This window comes from Leptidea sinapis, chromosome 7 (assembly GCF_905404315.1).
Source record: "Leptidea sinapis chromosome 7, ilLepSina1.1, whole genome shotgun sequence".
NCBI lineage: Eukaryota > Metazoa > Arthropoda > Insecta > Lepidoptera > Pieridae > Leptidea > Leptidea sinapis.
The window spans coordinates 13,806,583-13,819,621 of record NC_066271.1 but is presented as its reverse complement, the minus strand read 5'-3'; the positions used below and the strand labels follow the sequence as shown (position 1 = coordinate 13,819,621).

At 35.0% G+C, this 13,039-nt stretch overlaps 1 protein-coding gene across 3 annotated transcripts in view; it reads right to left on the bottom strand.

Annotated features, from left to right (window-relative positions):
* LOC126965302 (stress-activated protein kinase JNK) overlaps positions 1 to 13,039 on the bottom strand; it is a 111,783-nt gene that overhangs the window by 89,277 nt on the left and 9,467 nt on the right. Inside the window, exons 1-2 of one of the 3 annotated variants that reach the window (XM_050808834.1) lie at positions 8,817 to 8,928; positions 2,372 to 2,397 (exon numbers count right to left, since the gene is read on the bottom strand). The exons of 1 other annotated variant lie outside the window; for it this stretch is intronic. The gene's annotated coding sequence lies outside the window, so the exon portion shown is untranslated. Of the gene's footprint in view, positions 1 to 2,371; positions 2,398 to 8,816; positions 8,929 to 13,039 lie in introns of those variants that run through there. One more of the 3 variants, XM_050808833.1, reaches the window with a different exon arrangement.

Below are 13,039 nucleotides of genomic sequence, written 5' to 3'. Positions count from 1 at the left end.
ATACTACATTCACGGATACAGACAAGATATGTACGCCACTATAACCAATCAAATTTAAAGGGAATTAAAATGTTACCTCAGTCTACTTAGATATTAAATTTGATTGGAACGAGACTTAAAAAAACAAGAAGAAGCACGCTGAGTTTCTTGCGCCCTTTCTTCTCAGGTTGAAGCATATATCCGAATGTAAGTAAGATCATATCCATTTCCATGGAACCGATCTGACGATGAAGCTGGGATGTAGGCAATAATGTTTCCAGCCCAGTTTGGACTTAGTAGAACCTCCATGACACGTAAGGAGTACGTGTCAATATTTAATTTCCCTATATTTTCATGTAAATGGTATTGTCCCCCTTTACAATTAGTCAATTACTACTTTAGTGCGCTCGTTAATACTCGTATTTTAATATATTGTGTCCATACAATATGATTATCATGAGAAAATGTGTATTTTTTTTACAAATAAATACCAACTCCAACATACATAGACTTTAAAACATGGTAACTAAAAATTAAGCAATTAATTTTATCTACAATATTTGTAGTGGGTGGGATAAATATATTTTAGTTTGTAATTTAATAATTATAAAATTTATACCATATAAACATACAGTAAATAAGTTGGGACATTAAATATCGATTTGGGAGGTCGTAAATTTTTATGTTTAACTTAGCGCCAACTTCAAAATGGAAGAGATAAATTATTTTTTGCTAATTAATTGCCTTGTTTTAAAGTGCTGGTCGTGTTAGTTACTTTTATAGCTTGCTGTAACCCATGTAAGTATAAAACTATAATAACTACTTAGGTAAGCCTTTCACACCAATAAAGTATTATGCTAGATATTTTAAGTGATTGAGCTGTGGAAGGCTCCTTTGCACAGGAAGCCGACCTAGATTATGGGTACCACAACAGCGCCTATTTCTGTCGTGAAGCAGTAATGTGTAAACATTTCTGTATTTTGTAAGGCCTGAAGGGCGCCGTTGCTAGTGAAATTACTGGGCAAATGAGACTTAACATATTATTTCTCAGGGTGACGAGCGCAATTGTGGTGCCGCTCAGAATTTTTGGATTTTTCAAGTATCCTGAGCGGCACTGAATTGTAATGGGTAAGCCGTATAAATAACCATCAGCTGAACGTCCTGCTCGTCTCGTCCCTAATTTCATTAAAAAAAATACCAAAATTTATGGATATTCGGACGTATGGCTAAGTGATCAAGGCGCTGAGGCATATCCTGAGTGGTGAAACGCGGGTTCAAAATATCAAATCCCGCATCGTCTAAATTAAATTTGTATTGTTTATAATTTCTGAATATCAACCAATACAACTGCATCGTAGATCAAAACGTTTCATGAATAAATGGCGACACGAAATTTCCCCGAGGCACCATGAGCGACACGGCACCGCAAACTTCTGCCCGCAACTAAGATTAATCCTCTTTTGTTCGTAACTTTTCACAAGTTATTTATAGGCTGTCTCGCTATCACAACTTTGTCGAGGAATTAAAAAATACACTTCTTGTGAGTATACCATTGTTGTTCAGCTTTTGTTTATACGTAACTGAATACCGGATATGTATAACACTTGATATGTCTATTTTAAAATAAACTACCTACTAAGGTAGCGAAATACAATCGATTGTGTGGGACATTACTAGTAAGTTCCATACATTCAACTATACCGCTGTTCTGTTGGAATATATAAGAAAAATTTAAACAAGAAGAAAGACGCAGTGTACTTTTGGATGTATTAAAACCCACTAAGTCAGTTCTACCATTAGTGATAGTGGATAAAATTAACAGATACATGAATTTTTATCGGGAACAGAATTAAATTCTTTAAAATTGTTGAAAAAATTAAACGTACCGTAGGCCGTAACACATGAATATAATCTCCCAACTTAAAAATGATTGTTCAACTTACGCTCTACGAACTATGCTACAATATTGCTACGGTTAATAATGTGCACCGTGAGAAGCTACGTAGATCGCTACGATGGAAGGAAAATGCTACGTTTTATATAGAAGGATTCATTCGATGCAAATATCATTCCAACTAAGGGCAAACATTTAAAATAGAACGATACCTATAGGTGTGGCTTATACGCGCAGCAATCCGTTGTACTCGTACAACAGGTAATTGGGACATTGCGCAAACCAAATCATACCAATCAAACCATATAATATGAGAAATATAGATCATTTAACGCCATTTAATAGAAGGTTAAGGACCTTCTGCGTCTTTCTGTAGGTTAAGCCTTCAACATTTATGAAACGAAAAGTGAATGAACCAACCCAACTCATCCGTCATCGGTAGCCATGTTGGAACAAGTTTAAATTAAGATTTCTTTGAAAAGTATCACTTAAACTCACCCGCGACGGCGCGCCAGTTGCTATATCTGTGGAATAAAAGCATATTTATATTAATATCCTCGCGAACAGTCTATGTATTACAAGATTTATAACAACACAGTAATATCGTAGTAGAAAATGTTCATATAGTTATCTAATTTAATACCTTCCATATTATAGGTGTACTCTTAAATTGAATAATTATAACAGGACCTAAGTTATGGAGCTATTCTTGTGTGAAACCTCGGATAAACACGAACAAGTTTTACTCCCCCAAAAATTCCATGTAATAAAATAATACAAATCCTTGGAACCCTTGGTCCCTACTTACGCCAAATGTATATGAAAATATACTTAAAGGTATTACCAGTTCATACAGCTGACATTCATGAAGCAGTTTCTCTTATGATTTACCGAATTTATTGAATTAGACGTTATTTTGCTTAAATCCATAACGATCCAACTTTTTTTGAGTTATCTTGAGTGTATATCCGCTAAGATCGTATTCATTAAATTCAACACGTTCCGCATCTACACAAGGCATCCTCAGGAGATTTTGACTCGCCAAATTCTGGCACGTGACTAAGCCTTGTGTAGAGGCGTGTCAAATTGATTGAAGACGAATCTTAGCGGATTTTCACTCAAGAAGGGTTACAACAATTGGACAATGATTTACCATTTCATTAAATATTACTATTATTAATTATCAAGTAACAACGCATTCATAGCATAGATTTGTTGATATAAGGAATTTGCGAATGAACAGGTTATAACAATCTAATCTCGTAATTACCATCTGCACTTCTTAAATAAATTTTGATTACATTTTTAAAAGATCCCGCGTTTCTTAACAATTCCTGTCTAAGAAATGCTACACCAAGACATAGTGGCATGGCAAAACGAAGTAATAAACAATCAGTTCTAATCGAGTAAGTTCAGTCACAAGTAACTAGCGGACATTACGTGGCAACCCTGCCTCGAGGGAGCTGGCGGATGCAAGCTAAACTACGACTAATTGATACGGTCATTAGGAGTTAATTCCTATGATTGGACAGTCATTACAGCTAACTACGTACACCCTGCACTAGGGTTGTGTTTCGTTGAATTAAAATCACAAAAGCTTTTATTTCCAGCACCCTTCTTGTTTATTAGGTACTTTTATTTTGCTAATCAACTTCATTTAAAATGTCGCAACAAATTAAACTGAAAGTACCAAGACTTTTAAAAAACAGTATTGAAATTCTTGGGACATTAGTTCTAAAAGTATATATTACACAGATCATTGTTCTAGCTAAAATGTATAGGATGGAATAATGAAACAAGAAATAATTAACATTGAAGACGATTAAATGCGTCTGATATTAACTTCCACATTACGTACGTTGTAATTTACTTTAATGATATGTTACGCTTAAATGAAACAACAATCATATAAATACAGAGATTTAAACACTGAAAGTAGATCTAATTCGGATTTTCAACAAACTAAATATACAGTTTCCTTAAAATCAACAACGTTTTGGTTTCGGAAGTGAATTGATTTCTCAGTGATAGTTCACTTGATGTAGATTCAAATATAAAACGGCTCGCCGAGTTGGACACGCACACGAAGAGATCCCTACCAACGTATAAGATATTTTTGTTGGGAAGTGACGAGACGAGCAAGACCTTAATTAAGGTGATACGTCCGCTCAGGATTGGCATTGTCATTTTGAGACAAGATGTTAAGTCACATTAGCCCAAAAATATACTTTTTTATTATTATTTACTGCGCCGTTCAAACCAAAACTCAGTTATGCTTGCACATTACTTCTTCACGGCAGACAAAGGCAAATCTGTGGTACCCAGCCAGCCGAGATGCTGTGCAAAGAAGTCTCCAACTGTAAGAATCACTTTAAGTGTTGACAAAGTTCTCGTTTCAAATAGAATGTTATTATTAATTTTCATTTAACTTAAATCAATATCTTAATCGACAATCTATTGATAAAATGCCGTCGGTTATATAAACAAAATCACACGAGACATTCCTACCACTAAGACTCTGGTTGAAAGGTGCAGTGCGATATTTTTACTTTATACATTTTTTTTTCTTTCTGAGAAAAGCAGTATGATGGTAAATGATACGCCCTGCCCATTACATTGCAGTACCGCTCAGGATTCTTGAAAACCCTAAAAAATCTGAGCAACCTCTACTCCTCACATTGAGACATAAGATCTTAGTTTCATTTGCCCAGTAATTTCACTAAATACGGCACCCTTCAGACCGAACCACAATATTGCTTACAAATTACTGCTTCATAGCAGAAAAAGGCGCCGAATCAATCATGCATCGCGAAATGCTACGCTATAGGTCGTTTTGACATGCGTTACGACTTATAGTCAAACAATGTTGCTAAACATCAGCTGGTCAGCTCATACCAATAAAAAAAGATAAGAGCAAGCCTTGGCCCGTGACCCTCAGATCTGCCAGTAAAACAATATAAAAATCGAGCGAGAACAATGCCGCCTCCACAGTGACCGTGTTAAGTGGCTTCCACAAAGACACGTTCCTAATCTACGCTAGGGTGCAACTTTTCACACTAACGCCGTTCCGAACCTAAGCAAATACGTGCAAACCAACTTGCTCGTTTCAAAACTCGGAGAGTTGTAACTTTTTATGCATAAAAATTTATTGTAGAAAAACGTAAAGAATATATTGGTTATTGTTTTAATGAAATCCAAAGTTCAAAACTAAACTAAACGTAAAGTCCTGGCTAAAATGGAGGAACAATTATCAGTTTTCAAATTCAGTTAGAATACTGACAATGAAACAACCGCAATCTGATCCTCTGCATGCACCACAGTGTTATCGATGATGAACCTTTATGAGTTAGATAACGAATGTTTTTTTACTTCCGACACTAATATGACGTTTGGGAGTCTTGAAGGCGAGCATTTACTTACATCTAATCGCCTGACAATCGAATAAATGATTTTAATTACTTTGATGCTCATTTGCATGAAAAAGTCTATCAAATTATCATTATTATAATATTTTAGCTGATGTCCGCGACTTCGTCCGCGTAGATAAAGGGTATTTAAAAATAATAATCAAGTTTGGAATTGAAGATTATCTCATGTCCTATTCTTGTTCCCGTTTTCGCTCCCAGTTTCTAACATATTATATGAATCTTATTTCGAGGAAGATTGCTATGGCAAACTAAACCTACTATTGATATAGGTATAGCTCAGCGAAGTGATTTTCAGTATTTCATAAATCGCGCGGGACCCGTGGATTTTTTTGCGATATAATGTAGCCTATGTCCTTTTCCAAGCTCTAGTCTATCGCTGTACCAAATTTCATGAATATAGGTTCAGTAGCTCCGGCGTAAAAGCTTAACAAACAAATATTAATTCACATTTTAAAAGTAGGGTTTACTTAGTTTAGCCATTAATTCTTGATTGAAATTATTACGTTGGAATTTCGAGCATGACAATGTTTTTTCATTTACTAGCCAATATTATGTGTTAGATATTCATTCTTGTCATATTAAACTTGATTGGGTTGATAAAAATAACCGATTCCAACTATTGACTTTTCATCCGCTTGCAAAATCATAGGGGCTATTAAAAGTTACAATGAAATCTTGTTTTTAACGGAAAAAACGTCTGCCCGTCCACCTAGTATTCGTCCTTAAAAAGCAAAAAACCAATGAGAAAAAGAACTCCAAGAAATCCAAAAGCAAAAGATGTCGCCACGGCAAATTAAAATAGTAGATACTAACCCCCTTATTCATAATAGTCTGCTAACTTAAAGCATTGCTAATTCTCACTCTGTCTTCTTCTATTGACCAAGAAGTTGAAGTCAGAAGAGAAAAAACACTCCTAAGCGGCTGTTTAAAGTTAGCGGACCATTATGAATAAGGGGGCTAGTATTTAAATAGATAGATGACCTAGGACTTGGTTATGAGTTGTCATTATTTAATCGATAAATTTTACAACGTGGGCATTGTCTGACTTCGGTGATAGTGTAGTGACAGTATAGGGTGAAAATTTTTGCATCAAAACATCGGCACAAGAAGATAGTAAAACCAACTCCTTGGAAAACTAACATTTGTCAGTGTGACCCGTCTCATTTCCAAAGTACAATAGAATACAACAGAATAGAAGAAATCTATTTCTGCTGTGAAGCAGTAATGTGTAAGCATTATTGTGTTTCGGTCCGAGACTTAACATATTATGTCTCAAGGTAACGAGCGCAATTGTAGTGCCGCTCAGAATTTTTGTATATTTCAAGAATCCTGAACGGCACTGCATTGTAATGGGTCAGGGCGTATCAATTACCATCAACCCAACGTCCTGCTTGTCTCTTCCCTTATTTTCATAAAAAAAAAAGGATTCGGCGACAGTCACGAATGGGTACAATTTATATAATACTTTGTATACCTTCGTGTGTTAGGACTGCGCGTTAGAAGCGCTCTCTGGGTTTCCACGGAAGACCAGCGTTGTGGATTCTTTCGGAACCACAACTATGCTGAGTTGGGGGCCCATTGGCGTCATTAGATCACAATTAGAATAGTAAAACTTTAAGAACTATTATCAGAATGTATGCAATGACGTCAATAAACATTTTTTCTTTCTTTCTTCTTTCTAGCTTTCAATGTGCTGCTGAGCTACGGCTATATTAGAAAATACGAGAAAATCTTTCACAAAAGGAAGGTAGCGCCTCGATTTCTTCGTCGTGGCGGTCCTACCGTATAGAAGTTAGTAAAATACATAAATCAATCAATTAAGCTTACCCAAATAAAACAGTGCTAACGATAGACGCACCGATTCCCACTAATTCAATTCATCACATAAAATAAATAATATCTACATTTAACTATGTAATTCTTTGTTGTTTAATATTGTCTTTTACGGATAATTGATACCTAACAATCGTAATAGTAATTCAAATTCAAATATTTTTATTCAAAGTAGAATGTGACATCACTTATTGAAAGTCAAAAAAAAACTACCAACCATTCCAAAATGAATGCCTCAGACCTGAGAAGAATGGGCGCAACAAACTCAGCTTTTTTCATCGAATAAATATGTTTACAAAGTAATATTTTACAATTAAACTTATTATTTAATAGCCTGAGGGCAGTCACTCCATTCCCAATCTGTGGTATCATTAAGAAATTCATTTATGTTATAGTAGAACACAAACGTTTTATGAATGAATTAAAAGACTACAAATTATTAATATAAAAATATAATTTGCTACATATTGTATTTTGTTTGATTAACGCGAGTGTTACACATTTAAATAAAACACTTTTAAAGAATTAAAACGCGTGTAATAGCCGCCGCCGCCGCCGCAGTTCCGCCGTCACCACGATTTATGCAATTGGATCGAAATATCGGCATCAAATTACCAAATAATGTAACGTCATTACTCGGCATAATGATAACTAAGGTGAATTATGTCTCTTGAATAAAATAATGACTTTAAAAGCGGCTGCAAATAGCTAACAAAACGGTCCCAAGTATCCTACCAAGAGATTGCAATAAAACTTGTATCTGATCGCGGCTTTAATTTTTCATTTTATTACATAACTAGCCGTTCCCGCCCGCATCGCGGGGCGAATTTTAAAGGGAAATAAATTAAACAAGAAAAAAAAAAGTAGCCATAAACCATCTAGGATAAATTTCGCATCGAATGGTGATAGTTTCATGACGATACGTTCAGTGGTTTAGGCGTGAAAGAGCCTCAAACAAAGACCATTTTCATTATATATATAGAAGATAAATAAAATATTAATTTTCTTAATTACATATATAGCGTAACAAACTAAGAAACGGACGGTGTAGTACTCTTATAACTAGTAGAATATTTATAACAGAGATATAGAATAATAATATGTCTTTACTTTGATAATGACGGAAGGTATCCATTTTTTCCCACAAAGTAGAGCGCTTGTATGCCTATAATTTATTATAAGCATACTATTTGGGGAAAAACGAGCGGAAATTACGGAGCGTATACTATGGTGGGAGGTCATACAGATAACAATTAATATGTTTTATTTTTAGCACTGTTGTTTCCCTTCCTTTCCTTCCCTTTAAGTTTTCGAAATCAAAACTATTCAAATTGTAAATTTAAGACAATACAGATATAGTTTCGAGAATGCATTACATCTTAGAAAATGTAACAAATAGGGACGTAGCTCTTTCTATAAAGTATTCGATGAAAAGGGTGACTTACTGGTATATTTATAAATATACACAAGCCAAATGATTATTAGGCTTAGAAAGTGGTTGGTTGGTACTTGTCGTACTAAAAGGAAGGCTTAGTAATTTGTATGAAATATATTCTCTACTATTCACTTATCGCGTTATGTAATAAATTAATATAAAATATAACAACTGCAATAATGACGCGGTGGCCTAACGCCATCTAGCTACCCGATACCGAACTAATTATCAGCCTAACAAAACTCACCCAGATCCGGTCACAGGTTTGGCACAGAGCACAGCTTGCGACACAGTAGGCACAGAGTTACATAAAGCACAGAAGTTAGCGTGGGGCGCGTGCAGGTCGACCGAGGGTTAGGGGTGAACTGGCTTGATGCCTGCGCGCCATCCTGCGCAGATCCCTAACCTCAATACCCGGCCGGCAGGGGACTATCGGCAGTCATATATAGCATTGTAAATGTAAAATAAGAAGTTAAAACATTAAGACGCCCGAGAGCGTTTTGGAATCATCGCTACCGCTTCCATGATTACTCTCGAGGAGAAAATGGATCGATTGATTTCTAACTTCTAGCTAACAATGAGACCTTTCCAGGTTTCACCATTTTAAGCATTGACCGGGTGTTGAGAATGTATAAAAATGGCATACCGTGGGCGTATATTGAACGAAGAATTCATAAATGTCAATTTATTAATGGTGGTCCATCTGATGATGAGCGTAATAATCTACCCATGCAGGGAGAATGCCATATGAGTCGTAACGGATCGATATCGATATTATCTTGATCACATCACTCTGCGTGCGTCACTCTGTTTTTTTGGTTTGAAATGATTTCAAATATGTCTATGCTTAAGTGTTTCATACTAATATCTTATTAGTTACGAAAGTTATGTGTTTGAGCTGAACTTTAAATTAATTTTTATGGTCAGCGTAACGAACTCACTATCAAGGACTTTTTCATAAAACATTTATTACTGTTGTGTCCGCCAGTATAAACAAATATAATAGCATCGAAAATATGTCGCTTATTCAAAATGATCTTCGTTGGTCTTCGTAAAACAATTAAGTATTTATTGCTGAATGTAACTTAAAAATTTTATTGTCTTATTTATTACTAGCAGCTAGGCCAGAGGTGCTCAAACGGTCGATCGGGATCGACAGGTCGATCGCGAGTGCTTTTTGAGTCGATCTAGAGAAAAAAATCCGGTATAATAAACTAAAATAATATACAGGTAATTACGTACATCTTATGAAAAGTATGCTCAGGACATGCAGTGTCACGCTTCAACATCCAAAGTCACTATTTAGCTAAGCTTAGAACCAATAAACTCGTAATTTTGCATAATAATTATGAGTTTTTCATTGACATTTAAGAGCAGACCTACACTTACCTAGACTAAAAAAAATGCATATTTTGCGCAAAACAAATATCTATGTCATCGTGACACTCTACCTAGACGATAATTCTTCATCACACATACTTGAAACCTCTAAGAGCCGATCGATCGTAGTCTAACAATTTTGAGGTAGATCGCCAGCAGTTCAAGCTTGAGCATCCCTGAGCTAGGCGGTTCTGTGTCTGTTTTAACATTGGCAAGAGCTTCCCCAAAAGTTTTCCACAATACTCTGTTCCTTGCCTTTCTTCTCCAACTTGTTGCAACCATTTCCCAATTTCGTCCTCCCATCTCTTTCGTTACTTTCCTTTTCTCCTTCTTTGCACTAATAGGCTACTCCTGAGTATGTGTCCAATCTATTTCCGTTTAAGTTTCTTCCTCAGTATATTATGTAATGACAGCAACACCTTTCTCTGAAGAATGATAGATTCATTTTGTCCTTTAATCTGATGTTCAACGTCTTCACCATCCTATTTTGTCACACATTAAGAAATTTTATTTGATTGTCAGACGGGGCCCACGTTTAGCAGCCATAAAGCAAGCACGGGAAAACACATATCTAGAAGATTTTTTTAAATGGCATAGAAAAAAAACATGGTGTTTCCAGGACGATACGACATGGGTACCTTAAAAAAACGTGTACCCTTTTCTAAATGGCCGGCAACGCTCTTGTGATTCCTCTGGTGTTGCAAGAGAATGTGAGCGTCGGTGACCTTAAGGAAGGTATACGCGCTTTTTTTGTAGGTACCCATGTCGTATCGTCCCTGAAACACCGCACAAGGAAGCTCATTCCACAACTTTGTAGTACATGGAAGAAAGCTCCTTGAAAACCGCACTGTACGCGTTTGTCCTCTATTCCATAAACAAATGAATATTGCGGGTTTTTCCAGACTTCTTTGCAACTCCAGACCATTTCCACGAATAATTTATCCATAAAGAAACTCTACTTAATCTGCAAGCCTACTAAGTAGATCGGTAAATAGGTAATTAGGCCGTCTTTGGTTTGGTAGGTCCAGTAAGTGATTATCGAAATCTACATTTTAATTTAATGAAAACCTTTTCGTAGTTTATAGGATCAGTTATGTCAACATATCATTCACTGTACATAAACTAGTTATCATCTGAACTTCATACGAATTGCTTTGATTTTGAAGTTATGTTACGTTTTATCAAATAATATCAAAACCCCGGTATTGCTTTCAAAAATGATAACTGGGGGGTAATCTTTGGATGTTTACAACTCATCTAGAAAACTTTGAATTTGATGCAATTCTAGGAGGCGGTACATTTATGGGCAACCTCCTTCGTCGTCAATTAGGAGTAATCTGTTCTCATGGTGATTCCTTTAAAATTGCATCTATCTTCTAGCTGTTATATCATTACCTGAAGGTTTCGCTTAACACCATCAGGCCATCTGCAAATCTTAAATGGTTAAATTTTTCACCATATATCTTTAAACAAAAGCGTCCCAGTTTATATTTATGAAAACCTGCAATACCTACATGGTGTTACGAAAATATTCCAAAAGTTTTTCCAGCGTAATTGCAATCTTCCTCTTAGGCAACCTCCTCATTTGAATTGAATCATTTTGCACCTGACTCATTTAGCATTTGACGGCATCTGCGCTATGCTTTTACGTAAAGAAACCTTTATAGGATCACTCGTGCATCACAGCCAATTTGCTCAAAATCCTCTGGACCAAATCAGGTGAAATTTGGTAGCGTTCTCAATCGGATATTGACAATAATAATGCTAATAGTACGAAAAATATTGAAATATCAATCTCGGATCGCAAATTCAGATTAATTTATTTGCCATTGCGGAGCGTAGTGCACTTTAGACGTGACAAGGAGTCTCGTACATTATAAAAGGTAGCCATTGATTAGTAGTACGCATATATTGCGTCTGGAAGTATGTCGCGGGGGTTGCATAGTGCGCGGCCCAAGGAGCTATAAATAGCTCGGCGCGGTAAGGCTTCATCGTGACGTCACTGCAGCGCCTCTATCACACGCTATCGACTTCTCCGGGCCGAAACCAGACTATGTAATGATAGTGTTCGTATTGTACGGATTTTGTTGCTTGATTTAAACCGACTTATATTAATCGTGCACATCCTTATATGTACAGTGATGAAAATTTCATTATTAGTTTCCGTGACTACGCTAAGGAAAAAATTTGCGACACGTAGGTGTTAATAAATAACGATAATTTTCTGGATAAATTAATGTAAAATTACACGCAACTTATACTTTTACCTTTAAGTAATAAAAGGCATAAAATGCATTTATTTTCTCAAATTGATTATTTTCGAATTCTTTTTGAAGTCATTAAATGTGTTACTCTTGATTTAATCGTACTATAAAAGAATATCAATATTGAAATAATATAATTAATGTAAAATTACACGCAACTTATACTTTTATCTTTAAGAAGTATTTCTTAATGTGTTACTCTTGATTTAATCGTACTATAAAAGAATATGAATATTGAAATAATATAATTAATGTAAAATTACACGCAACTTATACTTTTATCTTTAAGAAGTATTTCTTAATGTGTTACTCTTGATTTAATCGTACTATAGAAGAATATCAATATTGATATAATATAATTAGTGTAAAATTACACGCAACTTATACTTTTATCTTTAAGAAGTATTTCTTAATGTGTTACTCTTGATTTAATCGTACTATAGAAGAATATCAATATTGATATAATATAATTAGTGTAAAATTACACGCAACTAATACTTTTATCTTTAAGAAGTATTTCTTAATGTGTTACTCTTGATTTAATCGTACTATAAAAGAATATCAATATTGAAATAATATAATTAATGTAAAATTACACGCAACTTATACTTTTATCTTTAAGAAGTATTTCTTAATGTGTTACTCTTGATTTAATCGTACTATAGAAGAATATCAATATTGATATAATATAATTAGTGTAAAATTACACGCAACTAATACTTTTATCTTTAAGAAGTATTTCTTAATGTGTTACTCTTGATTTAATCGTACTATAAAAGAATATCAATATCGATATAATATAATTATTGTAAAATTACACGCAACT